This window comes from Oncorhynchus mykiss, chromosome 16 (assembly GCF_013265735.2).
Source record: "Oncorhynchus mykiss isolate Arlee chromosome 16, USDA_OmykA_1.1, whole genome shotgun sequence".
In the NCBI taxonomy this organism is placed as follows: Eukaryota; Metazoa; Chordata; class Actinopteri; order Salmoniformes; family Salmonidae; genus Oncorhynchus; species Oncorhynchus mykiss.
This window is the reverse complement of record NC_048580.1, coordinates 32,780,082-32,804,152: the sequence shown is the minus strand read 5'-3', so window position 1 is coordinate 32,804,152 and position 24,071 is coordinate 32,780,082.

The following is a 24,071-nucleotide window of genomic DNA, read 5'->3' as shown; positions in this document are numbered from 1 at the left end:
TTAGCCCAATCCAGGGCCCTGCCCGTTAAACAGGAGACGAGGAGGCTCACACTCTCCTCACCCGAGGGAGCCGGACGCACGGTAGCCAGGTAGAGCTCCAGCTGGAGCAAAAATCCCCGGCACCCAGCAGCCGCTCCATCGTACTCCCTCGGGGGGGGGGGAGAGACGTAGTGCGCCGGACCCAGAGGACGACGTAGGTGGAGTAGGTGGTGTCGGCAGTGGGGGAGCTGGGGTAGACGTCGGGAGACCACTCCTCTCCCATCGTTCCATCCTCTCCATCATCTGGTCCATCGCGGTACCAATCCGATGGAGGACAGCTGTGTGGTGATGAACGCGCTCCTTCATAGTGGGGAGAGGAGTGGTCGCTGCTCCTGCTGACTCCATTTCGAATGTGCGGGCTTCTGTTACGATCTACTAGGTGTGGTGGTTGGAATCAGGCACAGAGAGCAGGGTTCAGTCGTTTCTTCACATTTATTCCCCAGCGCAACAAAAACAGTCACGCCAACACACAGGGCGTAAAATAAGTTGCCAGTCAAAAACAACAGGACTAAACAGTCCGGAGAATAAATACAGGAAAAAATCACACCATCAAAACACAGAGTAACAAAAACAAGCCCGCACAAATACCCAGCGGGCCTAGTGCCCCTAAATACCCTACAAACAAATCCTAATACAAAACAGGTGTACCCAATTAACCAATAACCCAAAACAAACGGAAAGGGAATCGATGGCAGCTAATAGGCCGGCGACGACGACCGCCGAGCACCGCCCGAACAGGAAGAGGCACCATCCTCGGCGAGGTTCGTGACATTCCCCCTGTCACAATAGGATTCATGTCTGATTTAAGATGTTATGGTCAATCCTCTTACTTTATTTGGCACAGGTTCTTACTATAGTCATTATTTAATTCAACCTCTTGAGGTGGGAAAACCGTCTGCTCTTTATGACAGAATGTAAAAATGATGTGAAATCAAAGTTATTTTTGACCAAGTTACACTACCCAAAAGGCATCGAATTGGAACACCCTTTTACTGTCAATCGTAGTGGGCCCACAACCAAGCATCTCCATAACGTTTGGCCTTCGCTTGTCTGACTGAAATATAGGCGAGCCCTGGCTGTAATACAATATGCTTCAAACTCGTGGACTGCATCCATTAGGTTAAAACAGGAATTAAAGGGAACATTTGCAAATGTCAAATCACCGAACTATCCCTTTAATGACTGTGTCTTAAAATCAGACAACATCTTTAATGTTGTTCAATGCGCACACTGCTAGTGTCATAAATGTTGTCTTGGGGTGTTCAAGAAAGAACAACTAAATGTATTGTCCCTACTTGAGCGCCTCTCCAACCACCAACAAACATCAAACTGGCTTTGTAAAGAGTTAATATCTGCTTGCAAAGAATAAATCCCCTGATCTCCCGGCCCCTATTGATTTTTGTTCCGTGTGATGTGAAACCAGCAATCAGCACTGCAGTTTGAAATAGCCCTGAAACCAGAGCCAAGCAGTTGATGAGTCGCCGACATATTTCAATTAGCGAGCCACCTTGGCCGATCTGTCCCCCGGGACAGTCACACCTCATACCAACTCCACACTAGAAGGAGTTTGGTAATAATTGGTTAAATGAAACCTGTGTTTTTATTTATACATTTAAAATTGTAGTAATTTAGCACACGCTCTTATCCATAGTGACTTACAATTAGTGCTTTCACCTTAAGATACTTGGGTGAGACAACCACATATCACAGTCATAGAAATCACATATTCCCTCAATAAAGTAACACCAGTGCTAGTAGGAAGATACCACATGTAATTTAGGGGGATTCATTTAAGATACTCTTTGAAGAGGTAGCCCACTGGGCACACGCTGGTTGAATTAACGTTGATTCCATGTCATTTCAAAGAAATGACGTTGAACCAACGTGGAATAGAACTTGAATTGACGTCAGTGCCCAGTGGGAGGGTTTCAGATGTTATAGGAAGATGGGCGGGGACTCAGATTTGGGTGTAGGGCTTGAGTTTAGCCTGAAGGTAGGGAGGGGCAGTTCCCCTTGCTGCTCCGTAGGCAAGCACCATGGTCTTATAGTGGTTGCGCACTTCGACTGTTGTTCTCAAAACAATGCTATAAGATGAATTTAATTGTGAAAAGATGGAGGAATGGTTGCTTTTTGGCAGTGCGGGGATCCTTTTTAATCCACATTAATTACAAAGTGGGCTAATAAGAGCCTCTGAATATTCCTATTGGCATTAATGAAAACACGCTTATACCATTAACAGACAGACTTTACTATATTTTGCCTGTAAAAAAAAAGAGACAATGTTTTTTTAGAATCTAATTCATACAGTCCCATTTTTACCACTTTCTTGCCGGGTAAGCTTTTTATATCCCCCCCGGCACATGCCGGCAAGTTTAGGCATGGGAGTAGATATGGGCTGATGTGGGTGGACGTCTATTTGAATAAATCCATGGAATGCACCATCACTAAGAAATTCCTTATGAATTAATTTTAGGCAGGTAAACATTATAAGACTAATAAAATACAATTTCAAAATAATAGAATGGAATATTTTGAGTGTAACTATCTTACTGGTCTGTGTAGCCTATAGGCTACATGGCTTTGCTAAGCACATTAAATCAATTGCTATTTTGTTTTTAAACAGACAAGATACACTAAAGGAAACCCTGTTCATAGTCAGTTGTCATACAAAAGTGAATTAAATAGTTCATCATTCTTCAACCTCAAATGAAGGGGATGATTACGCAATCATTGCAAGAGTCTGATTTCATTGGTAGCAACTCACGGCTCAGACACTTCATTCAGGATAAGTTAAGTTATCCTAGCCTGAGTAACAGTCTCTACAGCTAATCTACTCCCTGTACTCCATGTCATGTGCCAAAGAGACTGGCCTTTCTGCCATCTTCTAATATAAACATTGTATCATTAATGAGCTCAAGGAACAGAGATTTGAATCCTGATTCGACTACCCTCACAGCTATCCTCCAATCACAATGAATATGCAAATATTGGAACTCTCACTTTTTTCTCTCCACAGAACACATTGATTGGTATCCGATTGCTAAGCAACCTCTTTCTGTTTGTCCAAATGAAACCAGTCTATCAAAAGTTGCTAGCTCATATCTGAATACATACTGCAATTCCAACCACAAAACGTCTTAGTTTAGATTATTTTAAGGCTCAAAATATCTTACATAGCTAACAGCTAAATGTTTGTTTTTGACTTTGTTATAAGTGTAATTTTGCACTACATGACCAAAAGTATGTGGACACCTGCTCGTTGTACATCTCATTCCAAAATAATGTGCATTAATATATGGAACGGAAATGGCGCCACACCAAACTGGAGGTCTTCCGACTAGCTTGGAAAGACAGTACTGTGCAGTACTGAAGAGCCCTTACTGCTGCTCGATCATCCTATTTTTCTAACTTAATTGAGGAAAATAAGAACAATCCGAAATTCCTTTTTGATACTGTCGCAAAGCTAACTAAAAAGCAGCATTCCCCAAGAGAGGATGACTTTCACTTTAGCAGTGATAAATTCATGAACTTCTTTGAGGAAAAGATTATGATTATTAGAAAGCAAATTACGGACTCCTCCTTAAATCTGCGTATTCCTTCAAAGCTCAGTTGTCCTGAGTCTGCACAACTCTGCCAGGACCTAGGAGAGACGCTCAAGTGTTTTAGTACTATATCTCTTGACACAATGATGAAAATAGTCATGGCCTCTAAACCTTCAAGCTGCATACTGGACCCTATTCCAACTAAACTACTGAAAGAGCTGCTTCCTGTGCTTGGCCCTCCTATGTTGAACATAATAAACGGCTCTCTATCCACCGGATGTGTACCAACCTCACTAAAAGTGGCAGTAATAAAGCCTCTCTTGAAAAAGCCAAACCTTGACCCAGAAAATATAAAAAACTATCGGCCTATATCGAATCTTCCATTCCTCTCAAAAATTTTAGAAAAGGCTGTTGCGCAACAACTCACTGGCTTCCTGAAGACAAACAATGTATACGAAATGCTTCAGTCTGGTTTTAGACCCCATCATAGCACTGAGACGGCACTTGTGAAGGTGGTAAATGACATCTTAGGTGGTAAATGACATTTTAATGGCATCGGACCGAGGCTCTGCATCTGTCCTCGTGCTCCTAGACCTTAGTGCTGCTTTTGATACCATCAATCACCACATTCTTTTGGAGAGATTGGAAACCCAAATTGGTCTACACGGACAAGTTCTGGCCTGGTTTAGATCTTATCTGTCGGAAAGATATCAGTTTGTCTCTGTGAATGGTTTGTCCTCTGACAAATCAACTGTAAATTTCGGTGTTCCTCAAGGTTCCGTTTTAGGACCACTATTGTTTTCACTATGTATTTTACCTCTTGGGGATGTTATTCGAAAACATGATGTTAACTTTCACTGCTGTGCGGATGACACACAGCTGTACATTTCAATGAAACATGGTGAAGCCCCAAAATTGCCCTTGCTAGAAGCATGTGTTTCAGACAAAAGGAAGTGGATGGCTGCAAACTTTCTACTTTTAAACTCGGACAAAACAGAGATGCTTGTTCTAGGTCCCAAGAAACAAAGAGATCTTCTGTTGAATCAGACAATTAATCTTAATGGTTGTACAGTTGTCTCAAAAAAAACTGTGAAGGACCTCGGCGTTACTCTGGACCCTGATCTCTCTTTTGAAGAACATATCAAGACCATTTCAAGGACAGCTTTTTTCCATCTACGTAACATTGCAAAAATCAGAAACTTTCTGTCCAAAAATGATGCAGAAAAATTTATCCATGCTTTTGTCACTTCTAGGTTAGACTACTGCAATGCTCTACTTTCCGGCTACCCGGATAAAGCACTAAATAAACTTCAGTTAGTGCTAAATACGGCTGCTAGAATCCTGACTAGAACCAACAAATTTGATCATATTACTCCAGTGCTAGCCTCTCTACACTGGCTTCCTGTCAAAGCAAGGGCTGATTTCAAGGTTTTACTGCTAACCTGCAAAGCATTACATGGGCTTGCTCCTACCTATCTCTCTGATTTGGTCCTGCCGTATATACCTACACGTACGCTACGGTCACAAGACGCAGGCCTCCTAATTGTCCCTAGAATTTCTAAGCAAACAGCTGGAGGCAGGGCTTTCTCCTATAGAGCTCCATTTTTATGGAACGGTCTGCCTACCCATGTCAGAGACGCAAACTCGGTCAAAACCTTTAAGTCTCTACTGAAGACTTATCTCTTCAGTGGGTCATATGATTGAGTGTAGTCTGGCCCAGGAGTGGGAAGGTGAACGGAAAGGCTCTGGAGCAACGAACCGCCCTTGCTGTCTCTGCCTGGCCGGTTCCCCTCTTTCCACTGGGATTCTCTGCCTCTAACCCTATGACAGGGGCTGAGTCACTGGCTTACTGGGGCTCTCTCATGCCGTCCCTGGAGGGGGTGCGTCACCTGAGTGGGTTGATCCACTGATGTGGTCATCCTGTCTGGGTTGGTTCCACCCCCCCCCCCCCCTTGGGTTGTGCCGTGGCGGAGGTCTTTGTGGGCTATACTCAGCCTTGTCTCAGTATGGTAAGTTGGTGGTTGAAGATATCCCTCTAGTGGTGTGGGGGCTGTGCTTTGGCAAAGTGGGTGGGGTTATATCCTTCCTGTTTGGCCCTGTCCGGGGGTGTCCTCGGATGGGGCCACAGTGTCTCCTGACCCCTCCTGTCTCAGCCTCCAGTATTTATGCTGCAGTAGTTTATGTGTCGGGGGGCTGGGGTCAGTTTGTTATATCTGGAGTACTACTCCTGTCCTATTCGGTGTTCTGTGTGAATCTAAGTGTGCGTTCTCTAATTCTCTCCTTCTCTCTTTCTTCCTCTCTCTCGGAGGCCATGAGCCCTAGGACCATGCCCCAGGACTACCTGACATGATGACTCCTTGCTGTCCCCAGTCCACCTGGCCGTGCTGCTGCTCCAGTTTCAACTGACCTGAGCCCTAGGACCATGCCCCAGGACTACCTGACATGATGACTCCTTGCTGTCCCCAGTCCACCTGACCGTGCTGCTGCTCCAGTTTCAACTATTCTGCCTTATTATTATTCGACCATACTCGTCATTTATGAACATTTGAACATCTTGGCCATGTTCTGTTATAATATCCACCCGGCACAGCCAGAAGAGGACTGGCCACCCCACATAGCCTGGTTCCTCTCTAGGTTTCTTCCTAGGTTTTGGCCTTTCTAGGGAGTTTTTCCTAGCCACCGTGCTTCTACACCTGCATTGCTTGCTGTTTGGGGTTTTAGGCAGCACTTTGAGATATCAGCTGATGTACGAAGGGCTGTATAAATACATTTGATTTGATTTGATTTGATTTGAATATGGAGTTGGTCCCCCCTTTGCTGCTATAACAGCTTCCACTCTTCTGGGAAGGCTTTGCACTAGATGTAGAGGTTAGCGGTTATGATATAAAGGTTTGGACTGGCATCCATTCTGCCACAAGAGCATTAGTAAGGTCAGGCACTGATGTTGGGCGATTAGGCCTGGCTCACAGTCAGTGTTCCAATTCATCACAAAGGTGTTTGATGGGGATGAGGTCAGGGCTCTGTGCAGGCCAGTCAAATTCTTCCACACCAATCTCGACAAACCATTTCTTTATGGACCTCACTTTGTGCACAGGGGCATTGGGGCGGCAGGTAGCCTAGTGGTTAGAGCGTTGGGCCAGTCACCAAAAGGTTGCTAGATTGAATCCCCGAGCTGACAAGGTAAAAATCGGTTGTTCTGCCCCTGAACAAGGCAGTTAACCCACTGTTCCTAGGCTGTCATTGTAAATGAGAATTTGTTCTTAACTGACTTGCCTAGTAAAATTAAAATATACATTTACCTGACTAAAAGGTGAGCCACATTCATATGACTGGTTATCCCGAGTTGAACTCAGAGTTGACCAAAGTTCCCATGCTAACTCCTGAAACCTGATTCGTAGGACAGCACTCAGTTTTATTTGACAAATGCAATGATGCAAAAAAAACATTGCAAAATGTGTAATGGAAATGGGAGAATTTTTCTAAAGATCAACAGCATTTTTATCTGTTCAACAGATACACTTTTTTTATTGCGACAAACGGTCGCAATCAAAACAGTGTTTTTCAAATAAATTATGATTTTGAAGGTACGCATATGATTTTATCACGTCACTATAAAGCCCCACTACACATTTAATTAGAAATGCCTACTTCTTGCAAAATCATTTTTTTCAACTGTCAACCTAATGTTTCTTTGCAGAAAAAGGATTGTCCTGACTTTTGAAATTCTTCACATTGCTTTTTCTTGATGACTGTCAAGTTTCACCATCCAATTATTTCAGATGTACAGGAGTGCAAGTTCCACCGTGGTGATACGTTGGCACATGAGAATTATTAGAATATGGCAAATATTACTAAATTATTGCATTCTATCCATGCTGGCATTCACGGGCTTGAAACATGAAACGGATAGGCGAGGGCATACAGGCTGTATACAAATTATTAATGCACAATTTGCCTAAATGGGTAAAGGAAACACTTCAACCACTTAATTTTTATTTGGCACTAGGTTCATGTGAGATGTTTTATTTATTTATTATGCGTGATGTCATTATGTCCAGCTGTTTTTAACAACACAAGATAGTTAAATGGAAACACAACGTGGAAGGCAATTTTCACATCCAATTTCTATGCAAACGTTCTAAATGTTGCCAAAAAAAGTTTAATGGAAAGATATCTACTGACAGTCCCTCAATTAGCCATGTCAGCTAACCATTTTTAAATTGGTAGTTAGTTTAGCCAGCTATCTAAACTTGTAGTAATCATGGCCCGAATAACTACCTGGCTCGTACCAAGGGGTTTTGACCTCCAGGCATTACAAAATGTGTATAATTGTAGGAATTTAGTTTTAAAACTGCAAATATGTCACTCCACCCCATGTCAAAATGGGTGAAATTCAAGGAATTAGCTGTAAAACAGATTATTTCCCTGCCCCATGGCAAAATGAGTAGAATTCGATAAAATGTGTTATAAAATTGCAACATTTTCTCTTTGCCCCATGGAAAAATGTGTAGATTTGCAGAAAACTTTAAAACTGCAAAAATTTCTCTACGCCCAATGAATGCTTCTTTCCACTGTCAAGAGAGGGGGCACTAAATTGTTTCACCGCGAGGTAGGGGACCCCCAACCAAGTGACATGCCTTGTAAAGTTTAGAACTGCCAGGAGGATAGTGATAACGGTTGCTGCGTGTCAACCATCAAGAGCTTAAGAGGGTAGTGCGTGGCATGTCAATGCCGCCTCAGCATTACAGCTGCATTTCATCAAGTAAAAACAACATATATTTTATAACATGAATGGTCTGCTGAATTTTTGCAAACAACATTCAATCCCCTGAGAAAGGTCTACAAAAAAGTGTTTTAGCAGAATACGGCCTACATAAACCAAAATATTGAACTAATATGATATAATATTATCACATTAGAAACGAAAGTGTATTCTTTAAACAGGGGCAGGCAAATGACAGGTCAAGGCAGGCAGGGGTAAATAATCCAGAGAGGGTGTAATGCACCGGAACAGCAGGTGGTCTCAGGGTCAGGTCAGGCAGGAATGGTCAAAACCGGGAAACTAGAAAACAGGCACTAAAGCACAGACAGAAGCAAGGGAAAAATGCTGGTAGGTATGAACGAACGAAGCAAACTGGCAACAAACAAACAGAGAACACAGGTATAAATACACAGGGGATAACGGGGAAGTTGGGCAACACCTGGAGGTAGGTGGAGACAAGCACAAAGACAGGTGAAACGGAACAAATATGCCTAATCTTGTATGTTAACGTACATTTAGCATGGATGCTGTGTTTGCTGTCATGATGGAATCAGTTAGGGGGAATGGGGGAATTTCAGTATTTTACAAATTAAAAGGGAAGTTCAGTTCCTAACCCTGAAAGTAGTCTATTGGCCAGGATAAACTGTAATTCATGATTAGGTTTTCTTTAAACAGCCACTCTAAACTTCAGCTAACTTTAGCCACTACTAGCAAAAAAATCAATGGGAGTGATGAGGGCATACGAGACCTGTTAAATCAGGCACCCCATCATTCGTTCATTTATCAGAATGAATAAATAATATTGAAGGTATGTATCTGACCTCATTGTGTTCATTTATTTTGTGTGTTCATTTATTTATAACTCTAGAACACAGACGCTGACACACACACACACTGTACACACACACGCTCGCACGCACTATGCGCAGACAACACACATAGTAAGGTACCTCGACAGTGAGTGCTGTATTGGGTTTTCTCCAGGAAGTGCGTCTCCTTCAAAGCTCTGGTCAGATGAAAGGTGAAGAGCCGTATCGATCAGCCAGTGGGGACGGGGACATTGAGGATATGGGGGGAGCAGCGTCTGCGGTGAGCCTGATGCAGGGCTGCCATCCAGCCAAGGAGCGGGAGGCCAGAGGCGAAGGTGGGGATGCAGGCGGCGGGGGAAAGGGAGCTGTCACTTAGCTCCCATGGCTCCCTTGTGACTCACCAGCAACCACCTCAGCCCCCGTTGCATTCTTCTCCACAGTGGGCAGTCTACTGTTGTTGATCAGGACTGTCAGAGCCATGCAACATGGCTCAGGGTCAGCAATGGGGCTGACCCCAAGGCTGCCTCACATCCATATTTACACAGCTGCACTACCGTTCAAAAGTTTGGGGTCACTTAGAAATGTCCTTGTTTTCCATGAAAGCATACATGAAATGAGTTGCAAAATGAATAAGAAACATAGTCAATACGTTGACAAGGTTATAAATAAGGATTTTTTTATTGAAATAATAATTGTGTCCTTAAAAATATGCTTTCGTCAAAGAATCCTCAATTTTCAGCAATTACAGGCTTGCAGACCTTTAGCATTCTAGTTGTCAATTTGTTGAGGTAATCTGAAGAGATTTCACCCCATGCTTCATGAAGCACATCCCACAAGTTGGATTGGCTTGATGGACACTTCTTACAGTCAAGCTCCTCCCACAACAGCTCAATAGGGTTGAGATCCGGTGACTGTGCTGGTCACTCCATTATATACAGAATACCAGCTGACTGCTTCTTCCCTAAATAGTTATTGCATAGTTTGGAGCTGTGATTTGGGTCATTGTCCTGTTGTAGGAGGAAATTGGCTCCAATTAAACGTTGTTGCAAAATGGAGTGATAGCCTTCCTTCTTCAAGATCCCTTTTACCCTGTTCCCACTGTACCAGCAGCAAAGCACCCCCCGACCATCACATTGCTTCAACCATGCTTGACAGATGGCGTGAAGCACTCCTCCAGTATCTTTTCATTTTTTCTGCAGTCTCACGAATGTTCTTCTTTGTGAACACCTCAAACTTAGATTTGTCCGTCCATAACACTTTTTTCCAATCTTCCTCTGTCCAGTGTCTGTGTTCTTTTGCCCATCTTAATATTTTATGTTTATTGGCCAGTCTGAGATATGGCTTTTTCTTTGCAAACTCTGCCTAGAAGGCCAGCATCCCGGAATCGCTTCTTCACTGTTAATGTTGAGACTGGTGTTTTGCGGTTACTATTTAATGAAGCTGCCAGTTGAGGACTTGTGAGGCGTCTGTTTCACAAACTAGACACTCTAATGTACTTGTCCTCTAGCTTAGTTGTGCACCGGGGCCCCCCACTCCTCTTTCTATTATGGTTAGAGCCAGTTTGGGAGTAGGGCGTAGGAGGGAGTAGTACACAGTTTCTTGACAATTTTTGGTTGCTGATAATGGGCCTCTGTACGCCTATGTAGATATTCCATAAAAAATCTGCCGTTTCCAGCTACAATAGTCATTTACAACATTAACAATGTCTACACTGTATTTCCGATCAATTTGATGTACTTTTAATGGACAAAAAAAAAATGCTTTTCTTTCAAAAACCAGGACATTTCTAAGTGACAGCAAACTTTTGAACGTACATAGGCTACACATAAAAACATACACACACCACACAAATCAAATCAAATGTTATTGGTCGCATACAAATATTGGTATTGTGGGTGTAGCGAAATGCTTGTGTTCCTAGCTCCAACAGTGCAGTAATATCTAACCATATACAGCAATACACACAAATCTAAATGTAAATTAATAGAAGTGAGAAATACAGAAATATTAGGACAAGCAATTTCAGAGTCTGGAGTATACAGTATATACAGTGCATTTGGAAAGTATTCAGACCCCTTCCCCTTTTCCACATTATGTAACATTACAGCCTTATTCTAAAATTGAATAAATTATGTTTTCCCTCATCAATCCACACACAATACCCCATAATGAACAAAGTGAAAACAGATTTTTAGAAATGTTTGCAAAGGTATTAAAAGTAAAAACGTAAATATCTTATTTACAAAAGTATTCAGACCCTTTGCTATGATATTCAACATTGAGTTCAGGTGCATCCTGTTTCCATTGGCCATCTTTGAGATGTTTCTACAACTTGATTGGAGTCCACCTGTGGTAAATTCCATTGATTGGACATCATTTGAAAAGGCACAATCCTGTCTATATAAGGTTCCAGAGTTGACAGTGCAAGTCAGAGCAAAAACCAAACCATGAGGTTGAAGGAATTGTCCAAAGAGCTCAGAGATAGGATTTTGTCGAGGCACAGATCTGGAGAAGGGTAACAAAAAATGCCTGCAGCATTGAAGGTCCACAGGAATACAGTGGCCTCCATCATTCGTAAATGGAAGAAGTTTGGAACCACCAAGACTCTTCCTAGAGCTGGCCGCCCAGCCAAACTGAGCAATCAGGGGAGAAGGGCCTTGCTCAGGGAGGTGACCAAGAATCCGATGGTCACTCTGACAGAGCTCCAGAGTTCCTCTGTAGAGATGGGAGAACCTTCCAGAAGGACAACCATCTCTGCCACACTTCACCAATCAGGCCTTTATGGTAGAGTGGCCAGATGGAAGCCACTCCTCAGTGAAAGGCACATGACAGCCCACTTGGAGTTTGAACTCTTTGGCTTGAATGCCAAGTGTCACATCTGGAGGAAACCTGGCACCATCCCTACGGTGAAGCATGGTGGTGGTAGCGTCATGCTGTGGGGATGTTTTTCAGCAGCTGGTACTGGGAGACTAGTCAGGATCGAGGGAAAGTTGAACGGAGCAAAGTACACAGAGATCCTTGATGAAAACCTGCTCCAGAGTGCTCAGTACCTCAGACTGGGGCGAAGGTTCACATTCCAAACGGACAATGACCCTAAGCACACAGCCAAGACAACGCAGGAGTGGCTTTGGATGTCTGAATGTCCTTGAGTGGCCGATCGAACATCTCTGGAGAGACCTGAAAATAGCTGTGCAGTGAGGCTCCCCCTCCATCCTGACAGAGCTTGAGAGGATTTGCAGAAAACAATGGGAGAAACTCCCCAAATACAGGTGTGCCAAGTTTGTAGCGTCATACCCAAGAAGACTTGAGGCTGTAATCGCTGCCAAAGGTGCTTCAACAAAGTACTCAGTAAAGCGTCTGTATAGTTATGTAAATGTGATATATATATTTTTTTATTTACAAACATTTCTAAAAATCTGTTTTTGCTTTGTCATTATGGGGTATTGTGTGTAGATAGATGACAAAAAAAAACAAAATTTAATCAATTTTAGAATAAAGCTGTAACTTAACAAAATGTGGAAAAAGTCAAGGGGTCTGAATACTTTCCGAATTCACCGTATATGTGATGGATGTATGGACATTATGGACGGCATGTGGATAGAATATGTAGTCTATCTGAAGAATACGTGGATAGAATAGTATATGTACAGAAATGGTTGAATAGGATGGCCTCGACCAGAATACAGCATATGAAATGGGTAAAACAGTATGTAAACATTATTAAAGCGACCAGTGTTCCATTATTATAGTAACCAGTGTTCCATGTCTATGTACATAGGGCAGCAGCCTCTAAGGTGTAGGGATGAGTAACCCGGTGGTAACCGGCTAGTGACAGTGACTAAGTTCAGAGTAGGGTACTGGGTGGGAGGCCGGCTACTGATTGCTATTTAACAGTCTGATGGCCTTGAGATAGAATCTGTTTTTCAGTCTCTCGGTCCCAGTTTTGATGAACTTGTACTGACCTCGCCTTCTGGATGATAGTGGGGTGAACAGACCGTGGCTCAGGTGGCTGAGGTCCTTGATGATCCTCTTGGCCTTCTGTAAAAGGCCAATATCATTAGAAAATATGGGTGAACCAATATATCGATCGGGCTCTACTAGCTAGTTATCTAGCTAGTTACAGCCAAATTACTTTCTACAGTTTCTAGCTGGGTGGCTAGCAACATAAGTGAAACTAGCTGCGCAGTCACATTGGCTAAATAGCAACATTACATAATTTCTCAATTCTGAAGGCATTGGAAATGCAATTTCAGCTAGCCCACCAAGGCCAGCCCAACCCGGGTTGACTTCAAAGTGCCAATGGAAACAAGTCTTTATTCATTCCACAGACAACCTAAGCTTAGCAGGCTAACACAGTATTGAGTCACACAATCACACATGTGTATGGTCTCATTGTGTATGGTCATCTAATATTGTATTTGAGTATATTTTGTATTTTGTACTGTATAACGGTTTAATGTTTATGTTTTGTACTCAGGTCTCATTCGAAAAAGAGATCAATATGATATCCTGAATAAAAGATATGCTTAAAAAATGGTAGCAGTGTTACCAAAAAAACATACTGTTCAATAATAAGGAATTTCCCTCTGAGGTACCTCTGGTAGCTTCATACTATACTGGGTATATTCGTTTTTCTCTCAGAGAAGTTCACCGTTAGTTAAAGATCCTCCTCATAAATAGTCCAAAGCTGGAGAGACAGTATAATCCATCTCTCTTCTCTACTCCTGCATCCCCTGCAGTTTCCTGACTCTTGTTTGGCCATTCCTAGTCCTACCTTCCTGTATTAAAAGACACAGACTGAGCCTTTTCACTGTACAGCCAAGTGCTAAACAGGGGGGACTGAATTGGTCGGGTCACATAGGGGTCAGGTATAAACTAACCAAGGAACGTTCTTCTGAGGAAATCGGGAAAACGCACACTTCTGCAGGCTGGAAGAACAAAACATGTGGGTCCCAAATGGTACCTTATTCACTATATAGTGTAAGGCACTATATAAGGAATAGGGTGCCATTTGTGACACAGACTGAGAAAGCCTATTGCTCTAATGCAATATATTTATTACAGTAATTAGCTAAGCTGTCTTTACCAGGGTTTCTCATAAACCAAAAAACAACCACAGGGAACTAGGGCAACACTAGCTGCAGTAACCCATGGGGAAGTGCTCACACTCGGACATTCAGAGAGGGGGTATATTATTGTGGCCATGGTGGCACAAAAGGTCTGACTGCATGGAGATGCTTGAGAATATGGTCACTACGGGGGACCATCTGTGGGTGTTTAAGGGTTTCAGGGGAAGAGGGTATATTTGACCTCCATCACCTAGGACGTGACAATGATTACTCAAATCTCCTCCATTTCTGACCATTTTGTTGCTCAGTTTTGCAGGCCTTCTCATACAGCTGCAACTGTATATGCATTCGTAAATCAAGACCTTTCTTAAGTTGGGCTCTGGGATAGTGCAACTGTTGAGAATCTGAGTATATTGTTGTTGTGGGGGAAAGGGGTTGAGTGTGTATGAGTGTGTGTGAGTGTGTATGAGTGTGTGTGAGTGTGTATGAATGAGTGTGCGTTTGTGTGTGTGCGTGTGTGTGCATGCGTGTGTGTGTGTGTGTGTGTGTGTGTGTGTGTGTGCGTGCGTGCGTGCGTGCGTGTGTGTGTGTATCCCACAACTGTTGGGAGGGAGTAAAATATGTTAGCGACAATATAGGATTAATCACAATAATTGCTTGCCATAATGTCATTTTGGTAATAGCGAGACTCGTGAGAGAAAATCAATTGCATAAACTGCCTACATTACGACAAATATTAATAGCTAATTATGGTAAATAAGATAAACAGGATTATTCAAATATATATATATATATATATATATATATATATATATACAGTTGAAGTCGGAAGTTTACATACACTTGGAGTCATTAAAACTCATTTTTCAACCACTCCACAAATTTCTTGTTCACAGCTAAAGTTTTGGCAAGTTGGTTAGGACATCTACTTTGTGCATGAAACAAGTAATTTTTCCAACAATTTTTTACAGACAGATTATTTCACTTATAATTCAGCTTTTTCCAAGCTGTTTAAAGGCACAGTCAACTTAGTGTATGTAAACTTTGACCCCCTGGAATTGTGATACAGTGAATTATAAGTGAAATAATCTGTCTGTAAACAATTGTTGGAAAAATTACTTGTGTCATGCACAAAGTAGATTTCCAAACCAACTTGCCAAAACTATAGTTTGTTAACAAGAAATTTGTGGAGTGGTTGAAAAATGAGTTTTAATTACTCCAACCTAAGTGTATGTAAACTTCCTACTTCAACTGTATATGTATATATGTATGAATTTTTCTGTATATATATATATATATATGTATGTATGTATGTATGTATGTATGTATATAGATATATATATATATATTTACCCAAAAATTATATAGGGGATTGGAAATGATGCAGACAATTACATTAATGGAAGAAACAATTCATCCGCAATATTAAAGCTGATCCACCCCCTGAAAAAAAATACATAAATATAATAAATAAAAAACTAGGGTTAATCGCAATTGAAAGAGCTCTGTGCTGAATCTGTATATTTGTAAAGTATAACTGAAATCCCATGGTTTTGAGTTAACATCATGGCCTTGTATCCTGCTCTTTATATAAAATGAGGAGATAGGTCCCTCCGGGTCCTGTGTGGCTCATTTGGTAGAGCATTGCACTTGCAACATCAGGGTCATGGGTTCAATTCCTGCATCAGCCATTTATACAGAAATATTTGCATGCACTGCTGTTGCTTTGATAACAGCGTCTGCTAAAGGACATATATCTTCAGTTGTTGTTTCTGTGTGGCAAAGGCTATAAACACACACCACCTTAAGGAGAAACTCAACTAAAACTCAGGATGCTGTCCAAACAGTTGTTTAGTCTGCCCAGAGCGGAGCAACCCATTGCCTCTTGTTTTTATTGGCTGCCCTGAATCCCCGCCTTTCCCGTAACCGTAAGGGCTCCGTCGTGTGGGTCTGCACTTTCCATCCCACACGGCAGCACAGAGATGGGGCGGTAGCTGTGGAAGGGACAAGAAGGAGGAGGAAGGGTGGATGGAGGGCCACAGCTGCCAGACCCATGGGGACCAACCGAGCCCTGTCCGGTCCTATAAACATGATGCAGTGTGGCCATCAGGGACTCATCTTGAAAAACGTCTCCCTGGAAAAAGTCTGCAACAGAGTGACTCACCCTCCGAAGAGGAGAGAGGCTGTGAGGGGAAACCGTCCCAAACATTTCCAGACAATCCAAAATAGACACGGTTTGTCCCTGACTGATGGTAACCAAATGTCGAATTAAGGGGAGCGTTTCGCTGCTGAAATGTCTTACATTGCCGGGGCAGAACATCAGAGCTACTTTATGAGCTCCATCCCATGACCAGATTCAATAAATGTGTAATGAACATGTTTATTCAGCATTTAAGTACCCTGCGAGTTGGTCAGGGGACGGGATGGGATTTCATTGGAGTGTGTAGGTGGGGGTTCTTGTGTGAGTACGCGCCTGTGTGTTTGTAAGAAGAAGGAGAATTCGTGCCCATCACTCCTCTCAAAAATAATATTGACAACCGGCTGCCAGTCATATCATCCATGAACACCAACTAATAGAGCTAAAAACACAGCTAATTCTGTACACTAGTGAGAGAAGGTCAGTGGGAAGATGCCAGCAAGTATGATGCAGACACTTTAGTGAACTAGTCACAAAGACATTTACAAAATATATAAAGGTAGGAGCAGATCAGCATATTATGTTACGGCAGGTAGCCTTTTCTGTAGGCTGCTTGGTACACAGAGCCAGACGTCAGCCTTGCTAACTCCAGCCAGTATATGTCAGATGTGAGTTAAGGACCTTGGTTCTCCCTGCGGTAAGCGGGGAGTGGTCCAGGAATGCTTGGTGGGGCCGCTGCCTTGGCAGGTATATGAAGTGTGGATCACGCGGGGCGGTGTGGGGGTGATTAATGCGCGAGGGAAAGCACTGGAAAGAAAACAACGCCATAAATCAGCCCGCCCAGCAGTCGTGCTAATTGTAATTGAAATGAATGTCTGCCGCCCGGTGCCGGGACTTGCAATTGGTATTGACCAGAAAAGGTCCACCGGTGGTCATGGGAAATGAAACAGTGACTGTGTCTCAAATGGAAAGCCGTTTCCTCTATTGCGTAGAGAAAGTCGACCCATACCTTGCAGTCTTAAATTGTGACTGCCTTAAAATTAAAACTAAAAAGGATTACATTTTTTTTTATCCTACAGATCTACACAACCTACTCCACATTTTCAAAGTGAAAGAAAATTAAAGAAAATATCACACATTGATTAACAAAAAATGTAAAAGTAAGATATGTTGATTGCGTATGCCTTCACTTCCCAGAGTTAATATTTGATGGAAACCTTTGGCAGCTGTGAATCATTTTGAATAAGATTCTCTCAACTTTGCACAACTCTTAGAGTAACATATATCCACTGTTTTTGTCAAAATTGCTCAAGATCAGTAAATATGGTTGGGAATCATTGATGGACAGCAATATTCAAACCTTCTCTGATTTTCAAGCAAATATAATTCATTTTATGATAGAGCAGTAGCAATTAAAGGATATAACATATATAGAAGAGACAGGAATGCTCATGGCAGAGGTGTTGCTGTATATTTTCAGAGCCATATCATTGTGATGCTTAGAGAAGATATCATGTCAAGTGAGGCAGGGTAGCCTAGTGGTTAGAGTGTTGGACTAGTAACCGGAAGGTTGCAAGTCCAAACCCCTGAGCTGACAAGGTACAAATCTGTTGTTCTGCCCCTGAACAGGCAGGCCTCACTTGACATGAGATCTTCATTGAAAATAATAATTTTTTCTTAACTGACTTGCCTAGTTAAATAAAGGTAAAATAAAATATTGAAGTATTGTGGATGCAGGTTCACAAAGCCTATTATACTAACAGTAGGTATCTAAATAATGTGTGTGAAATGTTTGATAGTGTATGTAATGTAAAAGAGACTACTTTCTGGGGACCTGAATATTGATAGGTTTTCATCAAGCTGTCTGCCCTAGAGGAAGCTTCTAACCAGTGCCTGTAATCTGGATCAGGTTATTAATCAACCTACCAGGGTGTTTACAAACACTACAGGAACAAGATCATCCACATGTATTGATCAAATTTGTACTAATACAGTAGAACTTTGTTCTAGAGCTGTTAGATTTCAGTGCAGCCGTTGATATTATTGACCGTAACCTGTTGTTGAGAAAACGTATGTTATGGCTTTTCAAACTCTGCCATATCGTCTATTCAGAGTTATTTATCTAATAGAACTCAGAGGGTTTTCTTTATTGGAAGCTTCTCTAATGTCAAACATGTCAAGTGTGGTGTACTGCAGGGTAGCTCTCTAGACCCTCTACTCGTTTCTATTTTTACCAATGACTTGCCACTGGCATTAAACAAAGCCTGTGTGTCCATGTATGCTGATGATTCAACCCTATACCAGTCAGAAACCACAGCTAATGAAGTCACAGTTACACTTAACAAAGAGTTGCAGTCAGTTTTGGAATGGGTGGCCAGTAATAAACTGGTCCTGAACATCTCTAAACTAAGAGCGTTGTATTTGGTGCAAAACCATTCCCTAAGTTTTAGACCTCAGTTGAATCTGGTAATGAATGGTGTGGCTGTTGGACAAGTTGAGGAGACTAAATTACTTGGTAGTACCTTAGATTGTAAACTGTCATCGTCAAAACATATAGATTCAATGGTTGTATAGATGGGGAGAGATCTGTCTGTGATAAAGATATGCCCTGCTTTTCTTTTCTTTTTTTCACACCACACTCCACAAGCAAGTTTCAAGATTTAATGTTACATGCACAAGTACAGTGAAATGCCTTTCTCAAAATGCAATAATCAATAACAATATATTACTAGAAAAAACACATAACAAATAAAAGTAGGAAATATGAAATACATAATAAAGTAATTAAGTAAGTAAGCATACTGTCACGTTCTGACCATCGTTCGTGTGTGTTTTCCTTGTTTTAGTGTTGGTCAGGACGTGAGCTGGGTGGGCATTCTATGTTGTGTGTCTGGTTTGCCTATTTCTATGTTTGGCCTGATATGGTTCTCAATCAGAAGCAGGTGTTAGTCATTGTCTCTGATTGGGAACCATATTTAGGTAGCTTGTTTTGTGTTGGGTTTTGTGGGTGATTGTTCCTGTCTTTGTGTTTGTGGCACCAGGTTTTTTCACGGTTCTTGTTTTGTAGATTGTTGTACTTTCATCTTTATTAAAGATGTACAAAACTAACCACGCTGCATTTTGGTCCGCCTCTCTTTCCCCAGAAGAAAACCATTACAGAATCACCCACCAACTAAGGACCAAGCGGCGTGGTAAACAGAGGCAACAGCAGCAGCAAGAGAAGCGACAGGTGCAGCAGGAGCAGCAGCAGCAGCAGCAAAGGCAGCAGCAGGAGAAGCAACAGAGGCAGCAGCAGCAGCAGCAGCAGTGGGAGAGGCTGCACTATTTGGATAAATGGACTTGGGAGGAGATCCTTGACGGGAAAGGACCCTGGGCAGAGCCAGGGGAATATTGCCGCCCCAAAGCCGAGCTGGAGGCAGCGAAAGCAGAGAGGCGGCATTATGAGGAGCTAGCACGGCAGAGCGGCTGGAAGCCCGAGAGGCACCCCCAAAAATGTATTGGGGGGAGGCACAGGGAGAGTGTGGCAGAGTCAGGAGCCAGCCCTGAGCCAACTCCCCCTGTTTACTGTAAGGAGCCATGGATGTTATCACAGCTATCGGCGAAGCTGAGGGCTGAGTCTAAGAGGGTCGAGGAGTTATTGGACAGAATGGAGGAGAGTGAACGGATGGGAGATGAGACACTCGAGGAGGTGTTAATAGAATTGGGGGAGTGTGAAGAGAGAGAGCAGTTGATTTGGCGTGGTATGCAAGGCATTCGCCCTGAGGTGTGTGTCCCCAGCCCGGTACCACCAGTGCCGGCACCCCGCACCAGGCTGTCTCTCCGTCCCATCAACACAGGTGCTCCCGCCTGTCCGGCGCTACCAGAGTTTCTGCCCCTCAGTCCAGAGGCGCCAGCGCCCCTCAGTCCAGAGGCACCAGCGCCCCTCAGTCCAGAGGCGCCAGCGCCTGTCAGTCCAGAGGCGCCAGCGCCCGTCAGTCCAGAGGCGCCAGAGCCCCTCAGTCCAGAGGCGCCAGAGCTTCTCTGTCCAGCGCGGCCAGAGCCTTCCTCCTCTCCAGCGCCGTCTGAGCTACCCGTCTGCCCAGCGCCACCAGTGCCGCCAGTCTGCCCAGTGCCGCCAGTCTGCCCAGCGCCGCCAGTGCCGCCAGTCTGCCCAGCACCGCCAGTGCCGCCCAGCGCCGCCAGCACCGCCAGTCAGCCAGGAGCCGCCTGCGCCGCCAGTCAGCCAGGAGCCGCCAGCGCCGCCAGTCAGCCAGGAGCCGCCAGCGCCGCCAGTCAGCCAGGAGCCGCCAGCGCCGCCAGTCAGCCAGGAGCCGCCAGCGCCGCCAGTCAGCCAGGAGCCGCCAGCGCCGCCAGTCAGCCAGGAGCCGCCAGCGCCGCCAGTCAGCCAGGAGCCGCCTGAGCCGCCAGTCAGCCAGGAGCCGCCTGAGCCACCCGTCTGCCCAGCGCCGCCAGTGCCGCCCAGCGCCGCCAGCACCGCCAGTCAGCCAGAAGCCGCCAGCGCCGCCAGTCAGCCAGGAGCCGCCAGCGCCGCCAGTCAGCCAGGAGCCGCCAGCGCCGCCAGTCAGCCAGGAGCCGCCTGCGCCGCCAGTCAGCCAGGAGCCGCCAGCGCCGGCAGTCAGCCAGGAGCCGCCAGCGCCGCCAGTCAGCCAGGAGCCGCCAGCGCCGGCAGTCAGCCAGGAGCCGCCAGCGCCGCCAGTCAGCCAGGAGCCGCCAGCGCCACCAGTCAGCCAGGAGCCGCCAGCGCCGTCAGTCAGCCAGAATCCGCCAGCGCCGCCAGGATCAGCCAGGATCCGCCATTCAGCCAGGAGTCTGCCAGAGCTGCAAGTCAGCCAGGATCCGCCAGTCTGCCAGGATCCGCCAGTCAGCCAGGATCTGCCAGAGCTGCCAGTCAGCCAGGATCTGCCAGGATCCGCCAGTCAGCCAGGATCCGCCATTCAGCCAGGAGTCTGCCAGAGCTGCCAGTCAGCCAGGATCCGCCAGTCTGCCAGGATCCGCCAGTCAGCCAGGATCTGCCAGAGCTGCCAGTCAGCCAGGATCTGCCAGGATCCGCCAGTCTGCCAGGATCCGCCAGTCAACCAGGATCTTCCAGATCTGCCATTCAGCCAGGATCCGCCATTCAGCCAGGATCCGCCAGTCAGCCAGGATCTGCCGGAACCGCCAGTCAGCCAGGATCTGCCGGAACCGCCAGTCAGCCAGGATCTGCCAGAACCACCAGCCAGCCAGGATCTGCTAGATTCATCAACCTGCCTGAGCTTGCCCTCAGTCCCGAGCATCCCCTCAGTCCCGAGCATCCCCTCCGTCCCGAGCATCCCCTCAGTCCCGAGCTTCCCCTCAGTCCTGAGCTACCTCAGTCCCGAGCTGCCCCTCAGTCCGGAGCTGCCCCTCAGTCCAGTGGGGCCCGTTGTTAGGGTTCCTAGGCCAAGGTTAGCAGCGAGGGTCACCACTCAAGGGACGCTAAGGAGGTGGACTAAGACAATTATGGAGTGGGGTCCACGTCCAGCGCCAGATATTTAGGTAGCCTGTTTTGTGTTGGGTTTTGTGGGTGATTGTTCCTGTCTTTGTGTTTGTAGCACCAGATAGGACAGTTTTTGTTTTTTTCACGGTTCTTGTTTTGTAGATTGTTGTACTTTCATCTTTATTAAAGATGTACAAAACTAACCACGCTGCATTTTGGTCCGCCTCTCTTTCCCCAGAAGAAAACCATTACACATACTATATACAGGAAATATTTAAAAAGTCAGATCCAAAACCAAATGTACATGTGCAGGGACACTGGAGTGATGGAGGTAGATATGTATAGGGGAGAGGGGACTAGGAAACAGGATATAAGATAAACAAAGTAGCAGCAGCTTGAATGTGAGTGGGAGAGTCAGTATAAAATGTATGTGCATATTATGTGTGAGTAAGAAAATGATGCAGTGAGTGTTTGTGTGTTGGAGTGACAGTGTGTGTAAGAGTGTAGGGCCCTGTGAGTGTACGTAGAGACAGTGCAAATATTAAAATAAAAGGTCAATAAGGTCAAAAGGTCAATAAAGATGGTAAACTCAGTCCGTGTAGCTAATTTGTTAGCTATTTATCAGTTGTATTTATCACACCCTGATCTGTTTCAACTGTTCTTGTGATTGTCTCCACCCCCCTCCAGGTGTTGCCCATCTTTCCCATTATCCCATGTGTATTTATACCTGCATTCTCTGTTTGTCTGTTGCCAGTTTGTCTTGTTTGTCCAGTCAACCAGCGTTTTTCTCTGCTCCTGCTTTTTCCCAGGTTCTCTTTTTCTCACCCCCCTGGTTTTGAACGTTACCTGTCCTGTCTCTGAGTTCGCCTGCCCAACTACTTTGCCTGTCCTGACCCTGAGCCTGCCTGCCGTCCTGTACCTTTGCCCCTATACTCTGGATTATCGACCCCTGCCTGCCTTGACCTGTCGTTGCCTGCCCCTGTTGCTATAATAAACATTGTTACTTTGACAGTCTGCATCTGGGTCTTACCTTGATTCCTGATAGTATTGCTTGGGGATAGAAGCTGTTCAAAAGCCTATTGGTGTCAGACTTGATGCACCAGTACCTCTTGACGTGCGGCAACAGAGAAAGTAGTCTATGGCTTAGGTGGTTGGGGTCTTTGACGAAGCCTGATGTCGAGGTCATGGATGGCAGGGAGTTCAGCCCCAATGACGTTGAGGGAGAGGTTGTTGCTCCGGCACCACACTGCTAGGTCACTGACCTCCTTCCTGTAGGCTGACTCATCGCCGCTGGTGATCAGGCCTACCACCGTCGTTTCGTCAGCGAACTTGATAATGTTGCGAGTCTTGCGTGGCCACACAGCTTTGGGTGAACAAGGAGTACGGGAGGAGACTATCTGCATATATTGTGTTTTATCTATTGCATCTTGCCTATGCCTATTGCCTATTGCTCATCCATATATTTATATGTACATATTCTTATTCCATTCCTTTACTTAGACTTGTGTGTATTAGGTAATTGTTGTGGAATTGTTAAATATTGCTGCACTGTCGGAACTAGAAGCACAAGCATTTCGCTACACTAGCAATAACATCTGCCTACCATGTGTAAGTGACCAATACAATTGTATTTTATTTTACTTTATTTGACTAAGCACACACCCCTGTGTGGACCCTGTGTTAATGGTGGAGGTGATGTTGCCTACCCTCACCAACTGTGGTCGGCCCATCAGGAAGTCCAGGATTCAGTTAAAGAGGGAGGTGTTCAGACCCAGAGTCCTAAGCTTGGTGATGAGCTTGGAAAGTGTTGAACGCTGAGCTGTAGTCAATGAATAGCATTCTCACATAGGTATTCCTCTTATCTACAGTGCATTTGGAAAGTATTCAGACCCCTTGTCTTTTTCCATATTTTGTTAAGTTACAGCCTTATTCTGAAATAGATTTTTTTTAAACTGAAATGTCACATTTACATCAGACGCTTTACCCAGTACTTTGTTGAAGCACCTTTGGCAGCAATTACAGCCTTGTGTCTTCTTGGGTTTGACGGTACAAGGTTGGCACATCTGTATTTTTGACGGTACAAGGTTGGCACATCTGTATTTGGGGAGTTTCTCCCATTCTTCTCTGCAGACCCTCTCTGTCAGGTTGCATGGGGAACGTCGCTGCACAGCTATTTTCAGGTCTCCCCAGAGATGTTCGATCAGGTTCAAGTCCGGGCTCTGTCTGGGCCACTCAAGGACATTCCAAGAATTGTACCG